General features: G+C 43.7%; 1 long non-coding RNA gene across 1 annotated transcript in view; it reads left to right on the top strand.

Moving 5' to 3' along the window:
- LOC311230382 overlaps positions 1-15193 on the top strand; it is a 77311-nt gene extending 62118 nt beyond the window's left edge. Inside the window, exon 3 of the long non-coding RNA XR_014619799.1 lies at positions 15056-15193. This is a non-coding gene — a long non-coding RNA (uncharacterized lncRNA). The remainder of the gene's footprint in view (positions 1-15055) is intronic.
- Positions 15194-27504: the final 12311 nt, after the last annotated feature.

Raw genomic sequence — 27504 nt, 5'->3', positions numbered from 1 at the left:
AGATTCTCTGCTATAACCTCTAAGGAGTCTTGATAAGAAATCTTATGGATGGCCTCGCCCGGTACTGCCTGGTACCACATGGTTACCACAGGCCTTTGTTTGTTCTGAAAAATGGAGGGACTTTCTCTTACTTAAAAACACTAGGTAACTAAAAGTAACGCTAGTAAAAGGAGCGTATTGTATTTTGGTTTGCTAAGCGAAAATGACATCCCTGTGACATCAGTTTTTAGACCAATCGGAATATGATACAGGATCAATATAAAAATGAATGTTGCCCATTCAAGAGGCAGACCTTTTTGAGAGATTTGAAGATGTTGCTTGCAGACACCAGGCACGATGAGATGTTTTTGTTTTATACTTCTTTTAACTAAATTGGAAATTTCCAATGAAGTCTCATTTGTAACTTGCCTTTTCTAATTAAAAATACTTCTTTATAATATATCTTTTTGTATCCATTCTTCTGACCAGACGGACGGGTAAGCATTGAAATGTGTTTTGCATTGTAACTTCACCCTTTGCGTTCTGATTTATGATGTAAAGACTTTAGAAACCAGCCGACAACCACGTGGTCCCGTAATGTTCCTGATTAATGATGTAAAACACTTTAGAAGTGTGGCTTTATCCAGACCGAGGCCTAAGGAGAAAAAATGTATATGTATATGGACTAAAGGTGGGTTCTGTATAAATGTGATTATCAAGTAAAGCCATACAGTGGTAATACGTGTAACCGAATAAGTGAAATGGATATCCTATGAATAGGAAAAGTCCTTCTCAGTGCAAAATAGAATAAGAATACTCCGCAACTCCAATCAATCAACCGCATGACTGGAGGGGACGGAGGGGTGCGTGTGTGGGCTTGGGTCGATTGGGTTTAACCCCTGCAGTTTGTAGACGCATTGAGTCCTGGACATCACAGACGTCGCAGGACGCTGCTTGAAGTTGAGATGCGGACCAATGAGTTATGGGGTTATCAATCTGACCTAGGCTTATGCCAGCACTTATCACTTACCAAACAGAACATCTGGCACAACTTAAAGGAAAACTCCAACATTTTGGGAAATTAGCTTATTTAACATCTTCCCTGGAGTTAGACAAGAAGATACATACCTTTTTTGTCTCTCTGCATGCATTAGGCTTAGGGAATGCCCGCACCGTTAGCGTAGCTTAGCTTCATCACTGGAAGTGGGTCAGACCTTTACCCTGAAGTTCCCTACAGTCACGAAATACACTCCAAATACAACTCCAAAACGTTCCTGTAAACATGTTGTGACCTGTGTATTTACCACGTGGAGAAATAAAAAATAATTGAATTAGACATTTACGTTTTCTAAGCAAATATACTCGGAACTATTTTTTGCCGAACCACTCCTCTCTGGGCTCTGTGACTTCACGTCACCAGTGCTACTTTCTAACGTCGAGGTCAGTGTTTGTTTACATTTTCATTTCATTCAAAGGATCCAAACCGATTGAAGTTTATGGATACCATGACTGGTAAGTTTTAAGGCGCTACACAATAAATTAGTTATAATAATACCACAAGTGTGGATTCACTCGCCCAAACACTGTAGCCGTGCATCGCAGTCATGAAAGGGGCTAACTAGGTTGATAGTCCAGCAACGTTGTGACTGTCCTATTCATCAATCTCACAATATTCGCTAACGTTAGACAGATGGAATACAGCCTTCCATCTAAAAACATAAATGAAAACTTACCACAGTCATGGTATCCATAAACTTTGGATCCTTTGAATTAAATGAAAATGTAAACAAACACTGACCTCAACGTTAGAAAGTAGCACTGGTGACGTGAAATCACTGAGCCCAGAGAGGAGTGGTTTGGCAAAAAATAGTTCCGAGTATATTTGCTTAGAAAACGTAAATGTTGAATTCAATTATTTTTTATTTCTCCATGTGGTAAATACACAGGTCACAACATGTTTACAGGAACGTTTTGGAGTGTATTTCGTGACTGTAGGGAACTTCAGGGTAAAGGTCTGACCCACTTCCAGTGATGAAGCTAAGCTACGCTAACGGTGCGGGCGTTCCCTAAGCCTAATGCATGCAGAGAGACAAAAAAGGTATGTATCTTCTTGTCTAACTCCAGGGAAGATGTTAAATAAGCTAATTTACCAAAATGTTGGAGTTTTCCTTTAACCCAGGCCCTTTGGCACAAATCACCCCAAGCCTACCATTTTGAAACAAATGCATCCCCCAGCTGTTTTGAGCTAGCATCATGCTAACTGTATAGACTCATGGTGTAACTTACTAAAGCACTAAAACATGTGTGAACTGTTTTCAAAGTTGACTATAATTGTTCAAACACAGCAATCAAAAAACCTTGATCATACAAATTTTACTTTGGAGGGCAAAACAATGTTTTTTTAACTTAAATGTGTCTCCCTTTGCAGGTTGAGTGAAATGGATGCCTCTTCAAAAATATGTTGTCACATGACCAACTTCTTCTATGGTTTTCTAGATAACAGGTGACACTACTTGCCCCTTGGCACAAATGACCCCACTCTCCCCTATAGGGTTGGAATCAATTCAATCAAATAAAAATCAAAACAAGTTGTTTACTTTATGATGATAGAACATCCATTCACATTTACTTGTCATTAGGCTGGATAGTAAAACCTTTTCATGACAGAAGTTGTACAATATTTTAAATAAAATCTACATCTTGAATTAAAAAGTGAATTGATCCAAACTCATTAGAATGTATGATATGCTAATATGGGGCGACAGTGGCTCGGGAGGTAGAGCAGTCGTCTGGTAATCCGGAGGTTCCCGGTTCGATTCCCGCTCCTCCCAGGCAGCGTATCAATTCTCTTCGGTTCAAATAACAAACTCAGCAAGACCGACGGCTTCTCAGTTACAGTGGGTGACAATATTGTCACAAGGAAAGATGAAATTACATATCTGGGTTCCATCCTAGAGGCAAATATTTCCTGTGACAAAATGGCATCCAATGTAATCAAAAAAGTCAACCAACGAACTAGATTCTTGTACCGGATCTCCTCTCTGGTAAACAAGAATACCCTGAAGACTCTGGCAGGAGCACTCATTCAAGGGTAATACGACTATGCTCGCACCTCATGGTACCAAAGCACCTCAAAGGCGCTAAAAATACTGCAGGCTTGACCGTACTCAGAACCCACCTCACCCCTGCTCACTTTGACAACCTAGGATGGCTTAGAGTAGACGACAGAGTAAAGCAACTTGCAATGGGCCTGGTCTACAAGATACACTACACCACTAAGGTACCCATGTACATGTCAAAATACTTCCCAAAGGTCAGTGAATACCACGACCACAACACCAGAGGGAGCTCCACAAATCATGTTAAACCCAGATTCAGCTCAAACAAGGGACTAAACACGTTTCGCTGTAAAGGAATGTGAATCACTACCCACCTTCAAAACCACTCTCAAAGAGCACCTATGGGAGACTGCAATTCGAAACTGGCCCCTGTAAATGTCCAAACCCAACCCCCTCCAATGTACAGTTTCCCACCCCGCCCAACCTCCTCCAATGTACAGTATCTTCCCCCTCAAATGTATATACTCTCTTTGTAAACTCTTTGTACTCATTGTATATCAGTAGAACTGGTATGTCATAAATGTCTAGATGTAACAGTACTGTCTATCTGTATGTTATGATGAATTGAAAATGGGGGACCCTGGTGTAAACAAGACAAAAGTCTTTCTCTGGTCTGCATCCCCTTAACAATTGTGTGTATTGAGCTGTACTATATTGTACTCATTCTACAATCATGGCCGCCTAGTTATAGTTGAAAGTGGGGGTGCAAAATTATATATATATTTTTTTTGCAAGGGGTGGTTTGGAGGGGGTCCGGCACGACCCCCTCCACGGCAGATTTTTTTTACATTTAATGAACACCTGTATGTGCAATTTCCTGCAATATAGAGCCTTCAATCTTGACCAAAATAAAGCTGCTCTTTTCACTATAAAACTCAGTTTATATTGCAGTATGATAGCTATAATAATAATAACTTCACTGCGAGGGCTCTTTTAGCTAACGCTAGCTAGGCACGTATGATAGCCAATTACTATTATAATAATAATAATAATAATAATAACTTTCCCATCCTCCCAAAGCCCCTCCGGCCCCGTTCTCATCCGCAGCACCAACAACAACAACAACAACAACAACAACTAATTGACGCTATCAATAGCCCCAGTGAGCGCGGCGGCTGAATGAATGAATGAATGAAAACTTTATTTAACAGATTGCAGAATGGGTACAATACAGTACGGCTCAATACACACAATTGTTAAGGGGATGCAGACCAGAGAAAGACGTTTGTCTTTGTTATAATGTCAGCTTTATATATATATCTAGGGTTAATATTGATGCAGTATCTATATTAACCCACTAGAGGGAGCTATCGCCCAAGGCACATTATTTTGTGACTACAGATATATACGTGAGGTATTCTCCGTATCAGGGGCCGGCGTTCTTACCTGTATGACTAACGTGCGCAGAGTGTAAGACGCACCTGTATTGTATGCAGTGGTGCGTTATTGAAATCATCTGGAGTGACACGCACCACACACAGCTCCCGCGAATGCGCATTTAATGTCCCCTCGCTTGGGCACAGACTAAAGGCCTCTGCATGCTACAGCAAATTCAAAGCAACTTCGACACAACATCGACAAAGCAACGGTGTTGCAGACACTCTACCTTTATGCTTCTGCAAAATCAACGCGCAGCCTATGTAACATTGTACCCCGTATGTAGCTAGGTTCCCTAGATAGATGACGCTTCCCTTCTCAACCAACCCATTGATAAAAGCAGAAAAATAAGTATCATTTTTACTTCCGGGCGGGGGGTTTCAAAATAAAAGAGCGAGTCTAAAAGCACCGTAAATACGTTTATTTTTTACAATATCTAACGTTACACGAACCTAAACTAATCTAAAGTTAGTTTAGGTTCGTGTTAACTTTGGATAATGTACAAAATAAACGTATTTCCGGTGATTTTAGACGTCGCTCTTTTATTTTGAAAACCCCCGACCGGAAGTGTTATAGTGTCTGTTGCTAGCAGCTTGACTTTCTGTGCTTTTCGAGCTAACGTTACCGTAACATCATTAGTTTCCAATGGAGAGGACCTCGGCTCACATGCAGCTCAAACTACCTATTGGAATAAATTACTTGATTGATGTTTAACTTGTCCCTGTGTGTGTCCAGTCATTTCGACTAGCAAACGTTGTATTTAACGTTACCTCAGGACGGATACCATTGTATTTACTTGGTTAGCTAATGTAGCTAATGTGGATAGCATTTTGAATAGACCCAATGCTAGCTGGCTGGCTACATCTTTATTTACTAAATTATGGAGGCTTTTTAATCGTCAAGGTAAGAGGATTTGTCATGATCAACTGAAGGCGTATGCTATGGAACAATATGTGCTTGGGTTTTCAGAAAAAGGCGAGCTATGTGACGCTGATTATTTAGCGTCAACGCTGGCTTCAACAATGGAGGATATTATTCTCTGCGGGACTAATATTATTCTATGACAGCCCCGCCCCCATTCGCTAACCAACCAATCACTGCTACGCAATATCAACGCAACGGTTGTTCAGATTAGATTCTGGGGACATGTACGCAACGTCCAAGCAACACAGTCTACAAGACCCTCTAAAACAACCGCGCTGAAATCGCGCCGATGTTGTGTTGCAGTTGCTTTGAAGTTGCTGTAGCATGTAGAGGCCTTAAAGACAGTGCCTAATTGCGTCTACGAATGGAATGTAACACGTCTTCACAACAAGGTAGGTGTGAATGTGTCTGAGAACGTATTTAACACACCTGACGACCGGTGCTATTGATATGCAAATAGCGAGTGAGGTTACACACCGTGCTACCCAGTCCCATGAACAACGCATGCCTGATTGTATGGCTCCCGTTACCCACTAAACTACTCAACCAAATGGATCACAAGCGTGTTGTGTGGCTTACTTATTATTAGAGGTTACCACATATTTTTGGCGACGAGGATAAACTGGATTGGCGACGTGTCATCCCGGTTGCTTTTGTTTGTTGTTAGCGTGAGGCTAAAGCTATAGCTGGACGGCTAACGTATGAGCGACGCCGGCAGTGGTACTGAAGGAGCATCGCTCGGGGACGGGAGAGCATCGGGAGAAGAGGACGAGCCGAGTGTGGAAGAGGAGCCTCGCGCTCAGATGGCGACGTTTGGGACTATCAGTGAGTTCGTGGAAGCGAATGAGGACTGGACAGAGTACGAGGAAAGGTTGGGACATTTTTTCAATGCAAATGGGATTACTGATGTGGCGAAAATGCGCTCTATTCTCCTGAGTGTGTGTGGGGCTAAGACCTATAAGCTGATAAGGAATTTAGCTACACCACTGAAACCGGGGGAGATTCCATATGAAGACTTAGTCAAGCTTGTGGGGAACCACCACAACCCAAGACCCTCTGTGATAGTACAACGTTTCAAATTCCACAGTCTGTTCAGGAAGCAAGGTCAGTCTGTAGCCAACTTTGTGGCTGAGCTACGCCAACTGTCGGAACATTGTGAATTCGGGGCAGTGTTGGATGATATGCTCCGTGACAGATTAGTTTGCGGCATTAATAATGACCCCATACAGCGCCGCCTGCGCTGTTTTAAAAAAGCCCTAGAGATTTCCCAAGGTATGGAGATGGCTGCAAACAATGCTAGGGACATACAGAGGGGGAATGGGTTGTCAGTGTCACAGACAGTGCACCAAGTCAGAAGGGATCCTGCCTATAAAGAGACTGGTAAAAGTGAAGTGTTTAAAAAAGGGGTGGAATGTTTTAGGTGTGGGGGGTCGTCGCATTATGCAAATGACTGCAGATTCAAAGAGGCTGTCTGCCATAATTGTAATAAAAAGGGACACCTAGCAAAGAAGTGCAGGAGTTCAAAAGACAATAAAATGGGCAGGGGCAGGCCTTGGCAGGGAAAGCAGCGACAGGCTCAAGCCTCCACACACCACCTGGAAGAAACACATGAGGAAGCAGAGTGTGCATACAACATGTTCGGGGTGGGAACAGATGAGGAGCCACCTGAACCCTATTATGCCACGATCACTGTCGGGGGACAGGATGTAAAGTTTGAGATTGACTCAGGGGCTACTGCATCGGTCATCAGTGAGGAGACATACAGGAAGACATGGGGGTCTAACCTACCACCCATTAGCCCATCAAAGCTCAGGCTCAGGACATATACAGGTCAGCCCATACCTCATATAGGGGTGCTATATGTGGACATTTTAGCGGGGAATCAGAAGGCAAAGGCCAGGCTGGTTATAGCTAAGGGGGGGGGGGGGGGGCAAGTCTTTTGGGCCGTGATTGGCTAAGGAAAATTAAGCTAAACTGGCATAATGTTAAATATGTGCACACGACAGACACAACAGAGGACATCCTGCATCGGTACAGTGATGTTTTCAGGGACGAGCTGGGCACACTGAAGGGGGTAACTGTGAAACTCCATGTTGACCCTGAGGCCGCCCCAAGGTTTTTCAAGCCTAGGTCGGTGCCGTATGCCATGAAGGTCAAGGTGGAGGAGGAGCTGGAACGTTTGCAGAAGCAAGGCATCATTGAACCCGTCCAATTTTCAAGGTGGGCGGCTCCCATTGTGCCAATCCTGAAAGAGGATAATACAGCACGCATATGTGGAGACTACAAGGTGACGGTAAATCAGGTCTCTAAACTGGAGGAGTATCCACTACCAAGAGTGGATGACCTGTTTGCAACCTTGTCAGGGGGGAAGCTTTTCACAAAGCTAGACATGAGCCATGCTTACCAGCAACTGCAACTTGACGAAGAGTCAAAAGAGTATGTCACCATCAACACTCACAAGGGCTTATTTAAATACAATCGCCTTGTGTTTGGAGTGGCATCCAGCCCCGCCATTTTTCAAAAAACAATGGACACGCTGTTACAGGGTATCCCGCACGTAGCGGTATATCTAGATGATATCCTCATCACGGGGGCCACGGAGGCGGAGCATCTGGCTAACCTAGCACAGGTGTTGAAACGACTCTCAGACGCAGGACTGCGTTTGAAGCGTGCCAAGTGTGTGTTCCTGGCACCGAGCGTGACCTACCTGGGACACAGGATCACCGCACAGGGGCTCAGCCCTTTGGAGGACAAGGTGAGAGCCATAAAGGAGGCTCCAAGCCCAAAGAGTGTCCATGAACTGAGATCGTTTTTGGGCATGGTGAATTATTATGGCAAATTTCTGCCGGATTTATCAAATGTTTTGTCCCCACTGTACAAGCTACTGCACCTTGACACTAAGTGGGAGTGGAGTGGAGAGCAGCAGAGAGCTTTTAATGAAGTGAAAGAGCTGCTCCAGTCTGCAAAGCTGCTCGTTCACTACGACCCAGACAAAGAGATCATCGTCTCGAGTGATGCCTCGCCTTATGGAGTCGGAGCAGTGCTCTCACACATCATGGAGGATGGAGATGAGAAGCCTGTTGTTTTTGCTTCACGTACCCTAACAGCAGCGGAGAAGGGGTACTCTCAGTTAGATAAAGAGGGTCTAGCTGTTGTTTTTGCTGTGAAGCGTTTCCATCAATACCTATACGGACGGGCATTCACTATCACAACAGACCATAAACCTCTGATGAGTCTGTTCAGTGAGACAAAATGCATCCCACCGCTGGCCTCAGCCAGGATACAGCGTTGGGCTCTCACACTCTCAGCCTACCAGTACACTATAGTGTTCAAAGCGGGCAAGGATAACGCAAATGCTGACGCGCTGAGTCGACTGCCGTTACCAGAGACACCCGCCACTACATATGTGCCTCCAGAGACTGTGTTTTCATTGGAGAGGCTAGCAGAGACACCTATCAAAGCGACACAGATTAAGCAGTGGACAGAGAGGGACCCGGTCCTGTCTCGGGTCAAGACCTTCCTTTTGCAAGGTTGGCCCAGTGTCGTGGAGGGAGAGGAACTGAGGCCGTATGCTAAACGCAAAACAGAACTGAGCCTGCAGGACGGCTGCATCTTCTGGGGGTCGAGGGTCATCGTACCGCCCCCAGGACGGTCACAAGTTGTGGAGGAGATACATGAGACTCATCCAGGAGTCTCCCGGATGAAAAGCCTAGCGAGATCATACGTCTGGTGGCCAAGAATGGACGATGATCTGGAGAGCAAGGTAAAATCATGCACACAGTGTCAGACTAATCAGAACAATCCACCGCCTGCTCCGTTGCACCCATGGGAGTGGCCAGACCGCCCCTGGTCTAGGCTGCATGTAGACTTTGCAGGACCCTTTATGGGACAGATGTTTCTGATCATGGTAGACGCACACTCAAAATGGATAGAAGCCCATATCATGAACAATATCACAGCCCCCACAACCATAGACCAACTCAGACAAGTCTTCGCAGTCCATGGGTTGCCAGACACCCTGGTCTCGGATAATGGCCCAACATTCACCAGTGAGCTGTTCAGTGAATTTATGCACCAGAACGGCATTAATCACATTAGGACGGCGCCGTTCCACCCAGCCTCAAATGGTTTGGCTGAGCGGGCTGTTCAGACAGTGAAAGAAGGGTTAAAGAGGATGACAGGAGACTCTCTAAACACTAGACTTTTACGTTTCCTGTTTACCTATCGCCTCACGCCTCAAACGACAACGGGGCGCACGCCAGCAGAGATGCTGATGGGGCGTAGGCCCAAGGCGAGATTGGACTTGCTGCGTCCAGACATGAAGGCGAAAGTACAGAGGAAGCAGGAGAAGCAGAAGGAGCGTCATGATCAGCACGCAAAAGAGAGACAATTAGGACCTGAGGACAAGGTCTATGTGAGGAATTTCAGTACTATCAACAAGCAACAGTGGCTGCCTGGCGTTATTCTGAAACAGAGTGGCCCAGTTTCCTATGTCATTCAACTGACTGATGGACGTGTTTTCCGTAGACACCAGGACCATGTACGCCTACGCCACGACACCAGTTCAGAGACGGATCGCACCACGGTGGATACCCGTGGGGAACAGACTATGGGAGAATGTTGTTTGCCAGTGACTACGGTACCAGTGACAGACTCCCCAGGAGAGGTGTCTGTGTCCCCAAGTAGAGTTGACACTCAGACCCCTCTCATGCTCTCAACACCAGAGCCACCCAAACCTCAGTCACCTGTGGTGTGTCCGAGGTCACCAGCGGTATTGCGCAGGTCACAGCGTGATCGCAGACCTCCCGACAGACTGAACATTTAACGAGACAGTTATGAGAGTAATGACTGTTGGTAATATGTTTTTCAAGTGCCTTATTTGGTAAGCTGTTGCTAAGTCATTTATTTGGTATATATATATATTTTTGGAAAGTGTACAAGGATAAGACACTACTGTTATTATTTTTGTATTACATGGACATTTTGGTAATGTTGAAATTTAAAGGGGGAGGGGTGTTATAATGTCAGCTTTATATATATATCTAGGGTTAATATTGATGCAGTATCTATATTAACCCACTAGAGGGAGCTATCGCCCAAGGCATATTATTTTGTGACTACAGATATATACGTGAGGTATTCTCCGTATCAGGGGCCGGCGTTCTTACCTGTATGACTAACGTGCGCAGAGTGTAAGACGCACCTGTATTGTATGGCTCCCGTTACCCACTAAACTACTCAACCAAATGGATCACAAGCGTGTTGTGTGGCTTACTTATTATTAGAGGTTACCACAGTCTTGTTTACATCAGGGTCCATACTTTCGTGACTGTGCTCAGCACCGAGTGAATCCACAGTCACTTGCTCCTCAATGGGAAACCAACCTAGATTTACCATGAAGGACTGGTTCTGGCCGAACCGTTCGTTATACAAGTATCACAGAGACATTACAAAAGGTGCTCACAGTTGCACGAGGGGTTCGCACAGAGATATGGGATGGTTTGAAAGCTCGGCGTTGCTAATAAATATTTTTAATATTTTTTTATAAACTGCTCAAAGCGGCATTATTTCCGCCGTTGGGTGATCACAGCGCCTGCGCACCATCCCGTATCTCTGGATTCACTCTGTGCAGCGCCGAGGCTCACCATACGAGAAATATTCAGTTTCAATCTGTTTGCGCATTTAGTATACAGTCACAGTGTTCGACTTACGTGATGATTTGCTCCATTTTGATGTAAACGCCGAAGAATAATCCTCACAATGTTATCCAATATCCAGCCTGAATTTTTCAAGGGCTTTCGAAAAAGCCGCCTCCCCCAACATGTCGTATACGTCATGCCGACGAACCGTGGCCCGTGGGCACTGGATCAAACCATTAAAGTGGGGGGTCACACAATCTTTGGAAACTTAAAAACTTGCTATTAAGTGTCATTGCGTATTATTAATTTGATTGAAATTATGTAGTTATGGTTAGATAATATTTATATATTGGGGGGGGGGGGGTATATCAATGATCAAAAAGTGAGGGAGCAAAGAGACAAGTTTGCTCCACCAAGTTCAATACTGGTAGAGCACCCGCTTCGCCTGCTCTTATACGTAGGCGTCTATGAATACAATTATCAATCAATCAAAGTGTCCTTGAGCAAGACACTTAACCCCTAATTGCTCCCGATGAGCCGGTTGGCACCTTGCATGGTTGCCTCCACCATCATTCTCCACTTGCACAACGTGAAGTAGGCATTTCCGGTAGGTCTTTTCAATCAATAAAATATTTATAAATTATTTTAAGTAATAAAAAAGATCAACCAACGAAATCGATTCTTGTACCGGATCTCCTCTCTGGTAAACAAGAATACCCTGAAGACTCTGGCAGGAGCACGCATTCAAGGGTACTACGACTATGCTTGCACCTCATGGTACCAAAGCACCTCAAAGGCGCTAAAAACAAAATTACAAACATCACAAAACAAACTGGTCAGACTACTGCTTGACCTTACTCCTAGAACCCACCTCACCCCTGCCCACTTTGACAACCTAGGATGGCTTAGAGTAGACGACAGAGTACAGCAACTTGCAATGGGCCTGGTCTACAAGATACACTACACGAGTAAGGTTGTCGAACTCTTTAGGAGAAGAGAGCCAAATGTATTTTATTGACTCATATATTATTTATCCAAAACAAATGGTATAATTTAAATGTCCACTAAATGATAAAATGTACTCCTTGCAACTATTTAAGTAAATTGAAATTAAATTAACTTTAGGAGTAAAGAAATAATCATTTATATCAGGCATCTATGCGGGCAGCACGGGAGGACTTGACTGGTTTACCGTGTGGCATCTATGGGGGCAGCCCAGAGGACTTGCATTGAAACCCTGCATTATTTTTTTTCCTAGCGCATTTCTGGCAAGACGCTCTCTGATTGGCCGACGCCTGTTTCTACACTGGTTAAGCTTAGGCACTCTTTCGAAGTTGGTTAAGGTTAGAGTTTGTCTTAGAGCGTGACGGCAAGTTCTTTCGACGGTTAAGCTTAGGCACTCTTTCGAAGTTGGTTAAGGTTAGAGTTTGTCTTAGAGCATGGCGATAGAACGCCAGGTAGTTTGCAGGCTGTTCGACGTGGAAATGGGCAAAGACACAGCTCGTCACGCGATTGGGCAAACATGTCAGTGGCCAATCAGAGAGCGTCAGTCAGTGGCCAATCAGAGAGCGTCTGCCAGAAATGCGGCTAGGGAAAAAAATAACGCTGAGTCAGCTCATTGTGCTTAGTGAGTTGGCTGCATCAGACCAGGAATGTGATAGCCCAATGGTATGTTTTCATTCACCTTCCCTGCTTGCTTTATGTTCATGAGCTCTGCTTGCTTTATGTTCATGTGCTCGGCTATGTTCATGTGCTCTGCTTGCTCATTTGTGCTTTGCTTATGTTAGCTGTTAGCTCCCTAGCATATTAGCTAGCATGTTAGCTCTGCTCAACATGAAATGTTTGTAGCATGTTAGCTCTGCTCAGCTTGGAATGTTTGACATGCGGCCCGGTGCACCCTGAGAAATGGTGTTTCTGCAGTCTGTAGTGTTACATGGGCTGTAGGCCTGTAATGTTTGACATTACAACAGTTTGGATATATTGTTTGAACATTTTGATGCATGACATTCATGACATGGTTAAGTTTAAAGAATAATGTTGATTATTGGTGTAATAAATAAATAAATAATATATATAATATAGGTTATATGGTATGTGGTATATATATATAATAATAAATAAATAAATACATAAATAATATATATATAATATAGGTTATATGTGGTATATATATTATATATATATATATATATATATATATATATATATATATAATATATATAATATATATATATATATATATATATATATATAATAATAACATAATAAATAATAATACAAAATGTCAAATGTATTGGTAAATGCTGAATGAATGTTCTTAATGAAATGCATTTGGTAATTGTTTATTTGAATGAACTGATAAAATATAGGCTAAATGTATTAATGTTAATTATAATTTATGATATTATTATAGCCTATGTATTATGTTGATGTTGAAACATTTCCTTTCATACCCTTTCAGGTTTATAACCTGCTATTTGTGACTGCTATTGTGACAACCATTTGTCAACCAAATAAATGACAAACAAAGGTCCACGGAAGTCACAGAGTTATATCCTTCCTTTATCACATTGCCTGAGCCCTTCAAGTGGGGAAAACAAGAACAAACTTGACAAAGGTACCCATGTACATGTCAAAATACTTCCCAAAGGTCAATGAATACCACGACCACAACACCAGAGGGAGCTCCACAAATCATGTTATACCCAGATTCGGCTCAAACAAGGGACTAAACACGGTTCGCGATTATGCCACATCAATGTGGAACGCCCTACCCACAGCTGTAAAGGAATGTGAATCACTACCCACTTTTAAAACCACTCTCAAGGAGCACTCTCTAAATGTCCTAACCCAACCCCCTCCAATGTACAGTAAATGTCCGAACCCAGTAATACACAAGACCCTCTTCTTGGACCAAGTAAGGTTTCGTCGATAATCCAATGTACAGTTACCCCCACCCCGCCTACCCATCCCCCCCACCACCTCCAATGTACAGTCCCCCCCCCCCCCCAACCTCCTCCAATGTACAGTTTCTTCGTACAGTTTCTTAAGATAAATGTTTTAGCATTTATCGCTTTTTACTACTGGGCAGTCCAGTAGAGAGAGAGAGAGGAGGAACGGAAGACAGAGTGGGGGGAAGACATTCGGCAAATAACGACGGGTCCGGGAATCGATCCCGGGTCGGCCGTGCCGCGACTCAGCGCGTTATGTGGTTCGCCACTGGGGCGCCCTTTTTTACTCTTTTTGTATCACAAACAGTACTGTATTTGTAAATCTGGTATGTCATAAATGTATAGATGTAGCAGTACTGTATCTGTATGTCATGTATGTCATATATGTTATGATGAATTGAAAATGGGGGACCCTGATGTAAACAAGATGAAAGTCTTTCTCTGGTCTGCATCCCCTTAACAATTGTGTGTATTGAGCTGTACTGTATTGTACCCATTCTGCAATCTGTTAATACAATTTTCAATCAATCAAGTCTTCCGTGGTGAGTAGGCTTCTTCCGGTCCCATCAAAATACATCGTTTTCAGCAACTTTTCTCCCGTTATTTAAACAACTTTGTCGTCATTATAGAATCTATTTAATAAGCAAACGTTTGTCAGCAGGGTTTTTGGGCTGTATTTCATGTAAAAACGTTTACTGTTAGTTAGCCAAATTAGCATTTTAGCTAATATTATGAGACATGATCAATGAATTGCTGTTGTCACCATCACGTTTGTTAGATCCCCATATGGACTTGTTTGATAATCAGAAGACATTTTATCATGTTATGCCAATCTGGGAAGCGTTATTATGCTGCATGCATGTATTTTCTCCTGTTTACCTGCATGTAATGCTATCTGTAATGCTATCTGCAGGCTGTATTATACATCACCAACCTCACCAAGTCAAATGTACTTCTATGTGCAAGACATTGTACCTAAAAGAATGCAGCATTCTTTGTGTGATTCACAAAATAGACTGATTCTTTATGAAAATCTAATCCTTTCACATCTCGTTTTTGCATAAAGGGACCTGCTGTGAGGAGCATTCATTCAACATCCATGACCAGCAGCATGGCTCTTTTTTACACCAGATGCTTAGAAGAGCTACCAAGGATGAAAGTGACGGATGTCCACAGGATTGCAAAAGCGAGCAGTAAAGCATCGAACTCTTTGCTGGACAAGGGTTTTAAATTATGTGTGTCCAGCTATATCTTCGATTATGAAGGTGTTGTACATTTTTCCTTTACAATTTGTGTTGACAAATGACTCCAATGTAAACAAGCCATATTGCTTTCTTGGGTTTAAATCCTCTTAGTAGACCCTGTATTGAACTGTACTGTCATGTGCTTTTTGTATACAAACTGCTAATAAAGTATTAAATCAATCAAAAGTCAAACTTGTTTTCTTTTTGATCCACTTTTTCTCCTTATTTTTCTATTTTCCTCCCATCCCAATTTCATATTTCCAATTCTCCCCTCCCCGGTATTGAACGTTGCTCAACTATGCCCCCCACTGGTCGGCTGCAGTGAGGATAAAAGTCTTGCATCACATGTCCCCTCCGATACACGAGGAGGCAGCCTGTCACATCTTTTCACCTGCCAGCGCGGACTCTCAGTGGCGAGAAGTAACGCGTGGGAGGCTCACACTACCCCCGCTACTTCCTGTCTCTGCTGTGCAGGCGTCCCCCAACCGACCTGTAGGAGTCGCTGTCCACAACGTCCAAATCCCCACCCATCGACTTCCACCCGCTAACTAGCCAATCGAGTTAGTATGACGGCTGGCCCAAGCCGGAGGCAATGCTGACACCCGGATTCGAGACCGGAGTCTCTTGCATTGGTGACGAGCGCAATCTCCGCTGCGCCACCCAGCTGCCACAAGTCAAACTATCTTGTTATTCATCATGTCATGTTTTATGCCTGACAGTTTCAAATAAAGACAAGCTGACAGGTGAAGTCAGCATCAGAGCCTGTTGCTACAGGTCACTGAAGAAGAATGAAAAGCCCCACAGTTTAAGAGTAGGGTGAAATGGTGGAAGGGCGGTGTTTGTTCAGGGCTCCAGAGTACTAAACGTTTTAGTTGGTTGCACGGTGTGCCTAACTTTTTCATGTAATGCATAATTCAGGTGCACCTATACATACACACACATAGACAGACCTGCTAAATGTAAGGTGCACTGGTGCAACCAATTATAATTTTTAGATGCATTAACATATTTTTTATGTTAGAATAGCAGTTGCTCTAAATGTGCACATGGACAATTGTGAAGGACAAGAATTCAAAATGTTGGACATGAAGAGGGGCTTGGAGAATCTCCTTGGGGGGATATCTCCGTCTCTAGGGGGGGGGGGGGCTTCTTCAACAGGAGATTGTATAAATTAGCATGTACAGAAAGACCCAGTGCCCAGCTAACAGTGTATTGCACTACCAAAGGACCTAGCATGTCCTCCATGCTCTGTAAATAACTTATGTACATATACCCTGGAGTGTAATGAGATTCTTCTCACTGGAGACCTAAACTGGGATTGGTTGTCTTCTGCCTCAGATAGTTTTAAAACCATCTGTGATTCTTTTAACTTGACGCAACTAATTGATAGCCCAACCAGACCAAATCCTAAATGCCCAGATAAATCTTCCCTTCTTGATTTATTTTTAACAAATGCTCCACACAAATTTTCTGAAATTGGTGTTTTTGCTAATGACCTGAGTGACCATTGTGTCATCGCCACAGTCAGGCATGGTAAGCTCCCGAAAACAAGACCAAGGATTGTACAGAAACGGGATCTTAAGCACTTTTGTGAACAAGCTTTTCATCATGATTTATGGCAGTTTGACTGGTCCAGAATCTCCCTAATTAATGATGTGGAGTTAGCCTGGAAATCATTCTATGATACTTTTCTTAACATCATAGACAAACATGCGCCAGTCCGCAAATTTAGAGTGAAAGGCTGTGACAATCCCTGGTTTTCCCCTGAGCTGTCCAAACTGTTGAGAGAAAGGGATGTAGCCTGGTCTAAGGCCAGGAGCTCCAAGTCGGACACCGACTGGCTGACATTTAGACAGCTCAGAAACCAGTTTACTTCCCGTATTCAGAAGGCTAAATCTGAGTACTACTTGGCTAAAACTACCTGTAACCTAAAGGGCCCCAAAACATTTTGGAAGGTTATCAAGACCACTTATGGGAGTGACATCACAAATGAATTGCCACTCAGCATAGAAACTGAGTCCTGTACTGTGACTGATAAATTAACCATTCTTAATTCTTTTAACAAACATTTTATTTCATCAGGATCCTTGTTTGAGTCACTACAGCCATCAGACTCTGAACAGCAGGGGCCCCTTATGTCACCCCCCTCAAACTCAGAAACTGAACCCTTCAATTTATCTCCTTTTGAGGTGGTTGAGGTCCATAGGGCCCTAAAGAAGCTCAACTCCGACAAATCTGCAGGTCCGGATAAGTTGGAGCCTCATTTTCTCAAGGCAGCTGCTGATTTTATTGCAGAACCTTTAACTTACATTTTTAATCTCACCATCGAAAGCAATGAGATTCCATTAGTCTGGAAATCAGCCCACGTCCTCCCCCTGTTGAAAGGGGGTGTTCCCTCATCCCTTAACAATTACAGACCAATCTCAAAGTTGTGTGTTTTAGCCAAAGTCCTTGAGAAACTAATAAGTGAGCAGCTAAAAGATTTCTTAGACTCACATGGCCTGCTTTCCAAGAACCAGTCAGGTTTCAGAAAGAAGCATAGCACGATCACTGCTACTCTTAAAGTAGTCAATGATGTCATTGAATCACTGGATTCCAATAAATACTGTGCAGCTCTGTTCCTAGACTTATCCAAAGCCTTTGATACGGTTGACCATGCCATTTTATCGAAGTGTCTACATAAAATTGGTTTATCTAGGAAGGCTGTAGAGTGGTTTTCAAATTACCTGACGGATAGATCACAGTGTGTACAGTCTGCTGGTTTATCATCATCTTTCCTCCCTGTACTTAAGGGTGTACCACAAGGTTCCGTACTGGGACCTCTACTCTTCTCCATATATGTAAATGATCTTTGTATCAACCTGTCTAATGCTGCTTACCATTTCTATGCTGATGACACAGTAATTTATTGCTCATCTCCCAGTGTTGTGCAAACGATGGAGTTCTTGCAATCTGCCTTTGACATTGTTCAGTCACATCTTACCCAGCTTAAGCTAGTGTTAAATGCTGGCAAATCAAAGTTTATGCTCTTCTCAAATGGGAAGAGACTCCCAGCTGATCTTCCCACACTGGTTACTGCTGGAGGGACTGACATCGAAAGGGTTGCTTCCTACAAATATCTAGGCATTACAGTGGACGAGAACCTTACGTTTAAATCTCACATAGACAAACTTGTGTCAAAGCTGAAGCTTAAACTCGGCTTCTTTTTCAGAAACAGGTCCTGTTTTTCACTTAAAGTGAGAAGTCACCTGATCTCGACCACCTTCTTACCACTACTCGATTATGGTGACTTACTCTATATGTATGCACCTGATCAGTACCTTAGAAAGCTTGATACTGTGTACCATTCTGCCTTACGCTTTGTCACGGGATGTGGAAATCGAGTGCACCATTGCACCCTATATACCATTGCAAGTTATCCATCTCTACAAATACAACGATTTTCTAGATGGCTCTCTCTGGTGCACAAAGCTCTGCTTAAACTGGTTCCCTCGTACCTAAGTGTGCTTCTGTGCACAAAGCAATATAAGTATGCCCTTCGTTCTCAAGCTGTTCTAACACTGGAAGTTCCCCATATGAGAACTGAATTGGGAAAAAGGGCTTTTAAATATGCTGCTCCTTCATCTTGGAACAAGATACAGGAGGACCTAAAATTACCAGGACTGGTCACCCTCTGAGATTTCAAAGCCATTTTAAAATCCTACGAACTCAGTTCCCTTGGTCAGTGCAACTGTGTTTGATCATTTGCCTGAAATTGGAGCTTGATGTAAATGTTTTATCTGTATTTTATTGTGATGTTCTTTTTTATGTTGAAACTTTCTGCTGCCTTGCTTGGCCAGATCGCTCTTGAAAAAGAGATTTTAATCTCAATGATGCTTATCTGGTTAAATAAAGGATTTGATTTGATTGATTGATTGATTGATACCGATATGCCCTACTTTGTTACTTGTTTATTGCACAATGTTACTTGTTTATTGCACAATGTTGTTCTATTGGATTCTATTATATGTTATTGCACATCGTTGCGGGCAAGACCACCCGCATTTCATTGTATACTTGTATGCCGTGACAAATAAAACTCTTGACTTGACTTGACTTGATTCCCCTCCAAACCGCCAACGGGGGAAAGAGTGCTAGTCATATGGCTTATTTTATCTTCATTTCATTTTTATTATTATTTTTTCATAAATGTATAGTGATATCAGTGACATGGGAGGTACAGAGGTGGGCGGGCTGAGTTCAGTGGGGGGGAATGAATGGGGGTCAGAGCGGCTGAGCTTTGCCCAATGGGGTCCTGTGTGTTGCGGGGTCGGTGGGTGTGGGGTGGGGCTCTCTGTGACATGGGAGGTGGCGGGCTTGGCTCGGTGGGGGGAGAACCGGCCCCTCTCCTCTACTGGGCCTGGCCCAGTTGATTCAAGGGACCCGTGTGGCTGGGGGCCCGGCTCCGCGCACATCGGCCTGGGATATGTGGGAGTTCTACGGGCTTGGCTCAGGGGGGGAGCCATCGTCTCTGCGGTTTGGAAGGTTCTCTCCTGCTGAGAGCTCTAGTGCTGATACCTCACCACCTGCGATGTCTCCACAGCCTGGTTCCCCGCTCTCAAGCGAGCCAGTGAGACGCTACCCAGAGAGGCAACGTAAACAGCCTCAGAGACTTGCTCTGTAGCCTAAAGGCCATGTTGTTGTTGTGTGTTCAGACATGTTGGAAAACATAATGTCATAGTTAATAGACATTTGGTTAAGGGTTGATGTAGGCCATACATTTATTGTGGAAACATTTATTGTTATTACTTGTGTTTATATAGGCCTACCGTTAAGCTAAAGGGGGAGGATGTGTAATGTATGGAGTTAGTACAGGGACTACTTAACGTTAGTCTACATACGCCCTCTTGTCATGCATGCTTACGTTACGCACAGGTCATATAAATGTACTGCCGGGTTGGGGGTACGTCATTAAAGCCATGGGTTCAATGCTATCTCCATCTCCGTGATTCTTGTATTATGTATAATTCATCATGTTAAAACAAGTCACAGTGCTGTTTGTTCTGGTCAGTATAATTTTATATTGTATAAATATATTATATAATTATATAATATAATTATAAATATATAATTCAGTATAATTCATCTTTTTGAAAAACTGCTAGTGAAGGGCTACATCTGTTCCTCCCTCCCCAACACCTGGACCCCCTGCAATTTGCATACCACCCCAACAGGTCCACGGAGGACGCCATAGCCCATGTGCTGCACACGGCAGCATCACACCTGGACAAGAGGCAGGGGAACTATGTGAGAATGCTATTTATTGACTACAGCTCAGCATTCAACACCATAGTCCCCTCAAAACTCATAGCCAAGCTCAGAGACCTGGGCTTGAACTACAACCTTTGCCAGTGGGTCTTGTACTTCCTGACAGGAAGACCCCAGGTGGTGAGAGCAGGACACTGCACCTCCTCATCCATCACTCTCAACACAGGTGCCCCCCAGGGCTGTGTTCTGAGCCCCCTCCTCTACTCACTTTACACACATGACTGTGTGGCAAAGCTCAACACCAACACAATCGTCAAATTTGCTGACGACACAGCTGTGGTGGGCCTGATCTCTGCAAACAACGAGAGGGCCTACCTGGGAGAGGTAGAGAACCTGGCGCTGTGGTGCCGGGAGAACAGCCTCTCCCTGAACGTCAGCAAAACCAAAGAACTGATTGTGGATTTTTGGAGGTCAAGGGCAAAGGACTACAGCCCCCTCAGCATCTATAGGGCACCGGTCGAGAGAGTGAACAGTTTCAAGTACCTCGGAGTCCACATATCCGAGGACTTGACATGGACCACACACATAGACAGTGTAGTGAAGAAGGCACGGCAGCGCCTCTACTTCCTTAGGCGTCTAGGGACGTTCAAAGTGAGTCAGAAGATCTTAAATAACTTCTACTCATGCACAATAGAGAGCATGCTGACTGGTAACATCCCCTCCTGGTTTGGGAATAACACCGCACACGACCGCAGCAGACTGCAGAGAGTGGCTTGATCAGCCAAACACACAAATGGAGGTGGGCTTCCCACTCTCCAGGACATTTACACCAGGCGATGCAGGGCCAAGGCTAAGAGAATAATTAAAGACTCCAGCCACCCAAACAACTGCCTTTGAACTGCTGCGGTCAGGCAAGCGCTACCGGAGTCTCATGGCAGTACAGAGAGACTCAGAAGGAGCTTCTATCCCCAGGCAAGCGCTACCGGAGTCTCATGGCAGTACAGAGAGACTCAGAAGGAGCTTCTATTCCCAGGCAAGCGCTACCGGAGTCTCATGGCAGTACAGAGAGACTCAGAAGGAGCTTCTATTCCCAGGCAAGCGCTACCGGAGTCTCATGGCAGTACAGAGAGACTCAGAAGGAGCTTCTATCCCCAGGCAAGCGATACCGAAGTCTCATGGCAGTACAGAGAGACTCAGAAGGAGCTTCTATCCCCAGGCAAGCGCTACCGGAGTCTCATGGCAGTACAGAGAGACTCAGAAGGAGCTTCTATCCCCAGGCAAGCGCTACCGGAGTCTCATGGCAGTACAGAGAGACTCAGAAGGAGCTTCTATCCCCAGGCAAGCGCTACCGGAGTCTCATGGCAGTACAGAGAGACTCAGAAGGAGCTTCTATCCCCAGGCAAGCGCTACCGGAGTCTCATGGCAGTACAGAGAGACTCAGAAGGAGCTTCTATCCCCAGGCAAGCGCTACCGGAGTCTCATGGCAGCACAGAGACTCAGAAGGAGCTTCTATCCCCAGGCCATCAGGATGCTCAATGAATCTATGCAACACTAATCTACATTCATTGCACACACATCCACACACTCACTTTAAACAAACACTCACCTTTAACATTCACTTTAGACACTTTTTAACACTACACCATATTCTTTTATCTATTTATTACAAAAGGATTTGCACTACATCCCTACCTCATTTTTTTAATTTCTTTATTAAAGTTTGCATTTTTTTTAAGATTGCATTTTGTACTACTTATAGGTTGTACTTTCATTTGTATATTGTATCATTTGTATAGTGTTTGGACTTTCTTCTTTTTTACTGTATGAAGCACATTCTCAGGGGGCTGATTGATTGATTGATTGAACATTTTATTAACAGATTGCAGAATGAGTACAATACAGTACAGCCCAATACACACAATTGTTAAAGGGATGCAGACCAGAGAAAGACTTTCGTCTTGTTTACATCAGGGTCAATTCATAATGACATTTTATGACATACACGACATACAGGTAGGTATACAGTACTGTTACATTTGTGACATACAAAATATGCAAATACCATATATATATGGTCATGCTGGACCTACAAAAGGCCTTTGACACTGTCAATCACACCATTCTGATTGACAAGCTAAAAGCAATTGGTTTTTTTTTTATAGTCTATCAGTGAGCTGGATGCAATCCTACCTGGAGGGGAGAGAGCAGATGGTGGAGGTAAACGGTACCCTATCCCCCCCCCCCCCTCACAGTAAGCTGTGGTGTTCCACAAGGAAGCATACTAGGTCCACTACTGTTCCTAATTTATGCAAATGACATGTCGTCAGCTTGTGACTGCAACTTGTTCCTGTTTGCGGATGACTCAAGTTACAGGTTGAAAAAACCCTCAGCTCAGAACTAGGCAAAATCTGCATATGGCTCGCTGATAACAAACTATCATTACACATGGGCAAAACAGAGTCCATTCTCTTCGGTTCAAATAACAAACTCAGCAAGACCGACGGCTTCTCAGTTACAGTGGGTGACAATATTGTCACAAGGAAAGAAGATATTACCTACCTGGGTTCCATCCTAGAGGCAAATCTTTCCTGTGACAAAATGGCATCCAATGTAATAAAAAAAGTCAACCAACGAACTCGATTCTTGTACCGGATCTCCTCACTGGTAAACAAGAATACCCTGAAGACTCTAGCAGGAGCACTCATTCAAGGGTACTACGACTATGCTTGCACCTCATGGTACCAAAGCACCTCAAAGGCGCTAAAAACAAAATTACAAACATCTCAAAACAAACTGGTCAGACTACTGCTTGACCTTACTCCTAGAACCCACCTCACCCCTGCCCACTTTGACAACCTAGGATGGCTTAGAGTAGACGACAGAGTACAGCAACTTGCAATGGGCCTGGTCTACAAGATACACTACACGACCAAGGTACCCATGTACATGTCAAAATACTTCCCAAAGGTCAGTGAATACCACGATCACAACACCAGAGGGAGCTCCACAAATCATGTTAAACCCAGATTCGGCTCAAACAAAGGACTAAACACGTTTCGCAATTATGCCACATCAATGTGGAACGCCCTACCCAAAGCTGTAAAGGAATGTGAATCACTACCCACTTTCAAAAACACTCTCAAAAAACACCTAAGGGAGACTGCAACTCGAAACTGGCCCCTGTAAATGTCCGAACACAACCCCCTCCAATGTACAGTAAATTACCAAGTATGGTCTTGTCAATAATCCAATGTACAGTTTTGTTTGTACAGTTGTACAGTGTCCCCCACCCACCCCTCCTACCCCCCCCCCCCCCCACTCCTACCCAACCCCCCCCCCCCCCCCCCCCACACCCACCCAACCACCTCCAATGTACAGTACCCCCCCACCCCCACCTACCCAATCCAATGTACAGTTTCTACGTCAAATGTATATACTCTTTTTTCTGGACTCTTTTTGTATCACAAACAGTACTGTAATTGCAAATCTGGTATGTCATAAATGTATAGATGTAGCAGTACTGTCTATCTGTATGTCATGTATGTATGTCATATATGTTACGATGAATTGAAAATGGGGGACCCTGATGTAAACAAGACGAAAGTCTTTCTCTGGTCTGCATCCCCTTAACAATTGTATGTATTGAGCTGTGAATGAATGAATGAATGAAAACTTTATTAACAGATTGCAGAATGGGTACAGTGCAGTACAGCTCAATACATACAATTGTTAAGGGGATGCAGACCAGAGAAAGACTTTCGTCTTGTTTCCACCAGGGTCCCCCATTTCCAATTCATCGTAAATGTACTGTACTGTACTGTACCCATTCTGCAATCTGTTAATAAAGTTTTCAATCAATCAATCAATACAGTAGGCCTACTGTTAAACAGAGATCCTAACAGAAAATATATACATACTAGGGGGAGGAAACTGTATACATTAGGAGGGGGTGAGTGGGAGGGTTCATACAGAACCAAGCATTTCACTGTAATAATGTACTTTATATGTGACAAATAAAACAAAACTTGAACTTGAACAAAGGTTTGCGGTGAACACAAATCTAAGGTTTGAAATAGTTTGCAAACGTTTGCCTTGGTCGTTAAACTTCTACGCACCTCGGAATGGTTGTTAACGTTAAACAAATAAAACTTCAAGTTCACATTCAAGGTACTCAAACACGCCGATTGTCTTCCACTACGGTAGGTGGCGCTGTCGCGAAAACACACGATGGTCTCCTGCTGGGCTGCAGCCAAATGCCACGTTCTCTGGTTCACACCAGCATAGATATATATAGATATCTATGCACACCAGTATCAGCCGCTTCCTGCCAATAGGGTCCAGCTGCAGCGCCGGAGAATCCTCTCAAGGGGTAAGCCTGTGGCAGCCACGAACCTACTTTCTATAAAAGCAGCTCGGAGGTGCGCTGTTTTAAGTGAGCGTGTGTTATTGGATTGATGAATGAATGAATGAATGAATGAATGAATGAATGAATGAATGAATGAATGAATGAATGAATGAATGATTGATGTATTGATTGATTGATTGATTGATTGATTGATTGATTGATTGATTGATTGATTGAACATTTTATTAACACATTCTCTGCCACGCTTATATCCATCAATGTTTGATCACTGCCAGCTCTGTAAGTCTATGGAGATGTTTACCTTCTTTGCAGGGCTATAACTTTTTAAATTGTATTGCTAAATTGACATTACTATGGCCCATTCAACATCGATTATCTATCGTTCAGGATGTAGGAACGTTTTACTTTTTCATTCACACATTTATACGAAAATACCGTCTAGAGTATAAATATGTTTTTATCGTTTTCTGCAGTATTTCCCAGAACGTGAGATATAGGCATAAATGCATATATTAGATTATCAAATGCCGTTTGATACCGATCCACGCTATATAAAAAATTTCAACTGTACATGGTCCTAAACGTTATGACTGATCATGCGCGGGTGAACGGGGGGGGGGGGGGGTCGTTTATAATTCCGTGATAGTCGTTAAATGCTTCATGTAGTATGGGTGATATATAGATCACAGCAGTTTGTATGGTTAATAATAAAGAAAAACGCTGAAACTCACGGCAGCTTCCTCTTAGCGTTGGGCGATGATACTGGAGCAAACAGATCCCAGTTATGTGAAGGGGATCGAGTCGATCCATTTCCGGTTTGTATAATAATAATAACAGCCCAAATCATGTAGATTATTGAGTTATGGCAACGATCCATATCCACGGTGTGTGTCTTGAGTCCCGCGACGATAAACGAGTGGCCGGACGGAATTAGGGGACGGACCAAGCTGCAACGGGCATATCCGGTTTGGCAACTCGCCGATCAGCCACAAGGTGGCAGTATTGAAGCGTTGCAGAGTTGTGCTGAGTCCCGCAGCATCTGACAAGGCTCCGTGAGTGAAATATGAATACCATGGTGAAAATATGAAATATGATCAGAATAACGTTGTACGCCGTGATCTGGCAGAATTCGCATGAACTTGAAACCCGTCTTAAGCCGTTTCCGGCGGAGAAAGTGTTAATGTCCGCCTTGTTTCGAACTGGTTATGCATTGGCCCTCTTTCGAAGTGGGTTATGCTTAGAGTTCGGAATCAGGGCTGGTGGTCTATCGCCCTGCTCTAAAGATAAACTCTAAACATAACCGACTTCGAAAGAGGGCCAAAGCATAACCAGTTCGAAACAAGGTGGACAATTTTCAATCAATCAATCAATCAATCCAATAACACACGCTAATTTATGCAAATTACATGTCGTCAGCTTGTGACTGCAACTTGTTCCTGTTTGCGGACGACTCAGCCCTGCTGGTCTCTGACCAGAACAAGTTACAGGTTGAAAAAACCCTCAGCTCAGAACTAGGCAAAATCTGCATATGGCTTGCTGATAACAAACTATCATTACACATGGGCAAAACAGAGTCCATTCTCTTCAGTTCAAATAACAAACTCAGCAAGACCGACGGCTTCTTAGTTACAGTAAGTGACAATATTGTCACAAGGAAAGACGAAATTACCTACCTGGGTTCCATCCTAGAGACAAAATGGCATCCAAGGTAATAAAAAAAGTCAACGAACGAACTAGATTCTTGTACCGGATCTCCTCTCTGGTAAACAAGAATACCCTGAAGACTCTGGCAGGAGCACTCATTCAAGGGTACTACGACTATGCTTGCACCTCATGGTACCAAAGCACCTCAAAGGCGCTAAAAACAAAATTACAAACATCTCAAAACAAACTGGTCAGACTACTGCTTGACTTTACTCCTAGAACCCACCTCACCCCTGCCCACTTTGACAACCTAGGATGGCTTAGAGTAGACGACAGAGTACAGCAACTTGCAATGGGCCTGGTCTACAAGATACACTACACGACCAAGGTACCCATGTACATGTCAAAATCTACACGACCACAACACCTTCCCAAAGGTCAGTGAATACCACGACCACAACACCAGAGGGAGCTCCACAAATCATGTTAAACCCAGATTCGGCTCAAACAAGGGACTAAACACGTTTCGCAATTATGCCACATCAATGTGGAACGCCCTACCCACAGCTGTAAAGGAATGTGAATCACTACCCACTTTCAAAACCACTCTCAAAGAGCACCTACGGGAGGCTGCTATTCGAAACTGGCCCCTGTAAATGTCCTAACCCAACCCCCTCCAATGTACAGTAAATGACCATGTATGGTTTTGTCAATATTCCAATGTACAGTTTTGCTTGTACAGTGTCCCCCACCCACCCCTCCTACCCAACCCCCCCCCCACCCAACCCCACCCCACCTACCCAACCTCCTCCAATGTACAGTTTCTACGTCAAATGTATATACTCTCTTTTCTGGACTCTTTTTGCATCACAAACAGTACTGTATTTGCAAATCTGGTATGTCATAAATGTATAGATGTAGCAGTAGCCTACTGTCTATCTGTATGTCGTGTGTGTCTTATGTCCTAAAGACCTATATGTCCCTATACCATAAATGTCTATATGAATTGAAAAT

The sequence above is a fragment of the Notolepis coatsorum genome, assembly GCF_963971535.1.
Source record: "Notolepis coatsorum genome assembly, chromosome: 6".
NCBI lineage: Eukaryota > Metazoa > Chordata > Actinopteri > Aulopiformes > Paralepididae > Notolepis > Notolepis coatsorum.
Note: the sequence above shows the minus strand (reverse complement) of the source record. Positions and strands in the feature narration are given on the sequence as shown.